The sequence below is a fragment of the Macrobrachium rosenbergii genome, chromosome 30, assembly GCF_040412425.1.
Source record: "Macrobrachium rosenbergii isolate ZJJX-2024 chromosome 30, ASM4041242v1, whole genome shotgun sequence".
Lineage (NCBI taxonomy): Eukaryota > Metazoa > Arthropoda > Malacostraca > Decapoda > Palaemonidae > Macrobrachium > Macrobrachium rosenbergii.
Window position 1 is genome coordinate 15,643,303 of NC_089770.1, and position 2,698 is coordinate 15,646,000.

Here is a 2,698-nt window from a genome sequence, read left to right on the forward strand (position 1 = left end):
CACAGCCCAGTGGTGTGAGGAATAAAGGACCTCTCGAACTGAGAAGTTCGACAGCGAGGCACATTTACTGCATATCGGTTGCTCTCGGCAGGAAAGGGGGATCAGGGATCAACTGTGAATGTGAAGGATCTCTGTTAAAGAACAACTTTTGAAAAATCGACAAACAAGAGACCATCCGTCGATGGTCCAAGTCATAACAGCTAATGTTAGGAAATAGAAACCTACCTTCACGAGCCACTCTGTCTAAAAGAGATAGATCTCTGGCAGAGGCAGACATCCACACCGGAGAAGAGTATCCTAGTAAAAGAAGGACAAATACTTCAAGTTATGTGCAATACCTCTCTTTGAAGTGAGTGCTACTGATGTGGTATCTAAATTACTCGAAAACCATTTTTGACTATCAAGAAAAGATAACAAATTTAATTTTTTTAACTTAAATAAAACCCCGTTTACATGTGCATATTAGCAAACATACAACTATTCAAGTTGTGCTTGGTCGATTTTTGTTTTCTTGAATATATATATATATATATATATATATATATATATATTTTTTGGTATGTGTATGTATGTTTGTATATGTGTGTGAACATTATGTGCGTGTGTCCGTGTTTATACATACTCACATACATATACGAGATAATACCTCGTTATTTCAGTGTATCTTTTCACTTAAACTACGTTAAGCAAATTATTTCGACACAAACATACACACACACACATACGCACACACTGTTACCGCTATCAATACACGCAATAAATAGCAAATGATTCCTGTATCACAGAGAGAGAGAGAGAGAGAGAGAGAGAGAGAAACTTCCCAAATCTAATTCTGGTCAGCCCTTTGTGAATGTATGACCTGACAAGCGATAGTTTCACAAACATCGATAAATACATTCGAACCATTAGGTCATGCACGCGTGGGCACGCATAAATGGCGTTAAGACCATGTGTTTGTATGCCTGCAAGGGCAAGGCATCTGCGCACGCGCGCAGGTCGTAAGCTTTCGTAATCACATTTCCCTTTTCGTGGAGTGTATGGTGTACGTACGACTTAAAAATATGAGAACTTTCAACAGCTTTCTTAAGAAATGCTTCACTTAAAAGAGCGTGAATTTAACGTCTCAGCTGAGAGTGATACGAAAAAAATTAAGCACACCTGCCAGGTATTTTATGCCTAATTACCGCCAGGTTAGGGAGGGAGGGGTGCCAAGCGCCGCAAATGAAAAAATAAAGGTAAGTGATGCGAGCCGTCTCACTGACTGGAGCTCAGTTCTTTCCCAGCCGCCGAGATGGTAGGGCGTGTTATCCTCGCGCTCTGTGCTCAGTGAGAGAACTTGTGAGAGCCTTCTCGTCGAGAGGCTTGACTGAAAATTTTTAGTGTATATGGATTTTAATTGTTTCTATCTGTTTTAATGGTGGGTTTAGAATTACCTTTAAGTTAGCAAGTATTTTGGTATGATTTTTCTTTTATAAAAAGTCTGATTTCTACTTATTTTATTACTCTTATGCAATAGTGCGAGCAGTCATTATTCGACTCAAAAAACGTGATGACATGAGGTACGTAGACGGGTAATATTTTCTGATGAACGGTAAATGACTGTGATTACAATAATGAAAATAAAAGTGTATATATATATATATATCAATATATATATATCAATATATATATATATATATATATATATATATATATATATATATATATATATATATATATATATATATATATATATATATATATATATATATATATATATATATATATATTGATATATGAAATTTTTTGTCACACCGTCATTTATATACAATCATGAAGCTACAAATGTCACTTAACATCAAATTCACGCTACCTCGGGAATATCTCCGATGGAGAATTTCCACCGAAGGGGAATTTATAAGTGATAAATGGATTGGTACTTAGCTCAGTGGTAACGTCGACTGGAGTTGCTGGATAAGTTCTGTGTCGAGGGTTCATGACCCGGCAGTACAAATCCATTTACCATTTATAAATTCACCTTCGGTGATAATTTTCCATCGGAGATATTCCCGAGGTAGCGTGAATTTGATATTAAGCGACATTTGTAGCTTCATGATTATATATACATATATATACATACATATATACAGTATATATATACATATGCATATTTCAAGGCCTCTGTGAAATTCTATCTCTAATGTCTCTCCTGGGCCTATCTTCCACAATTTACACCCCTCTCCAACCTTTCTTCTCGTAGCTCTCATCCAAATTGGTCTGGGTCTTCCAAGTTTCCTAATACCCACAGGAGCCCATCTGACACTATCACGTATTGTTCTCCCAGGCGTTGCGCGAGGTACAAGTCCAAACCACCTCCATCTCACTCAGTCATTGTCTTGTTTCTTATGGAGCTTCTGTAATATTCCTTATGATGTAATATTTAACTTTATCCCGCTATCTTTTAGATATGGTTTTATTGTCATACAAGGATTCATGTCCATATAGCAGTACAGATCATTCTAAATTTACGAATAATCTTATTTTCGTATATACTTTAGAATCTTAATTCCTTATGCAAGTTCAATTAATTTGATTTCCAAATCTTATTTCACCTGTCCATTGCTTGATTTTTTTTTTTTTCTTTCGCTAAATTCCAACTCGAAAGATCTTGCACTGGATATCATTGTTCCTAAATATTCGAGAGATTCAGCCCCGTTAA

At 36.1% G+C, this 2,698-nt stretch overlaps 1 pseudogene; it reads left to right on the plus strand.

Annotated features, from left to right (window-relative positions):
- Positions 1-1,284: 1,284 nt before the first annotated feature.
- The window catches only part of LOC136855099 (kin of IRRE-like protein 2), a 38,241-nt pseudogene continuing 36,827 nt past the window's right edge, over positions 1,285-2,698 (plus strand).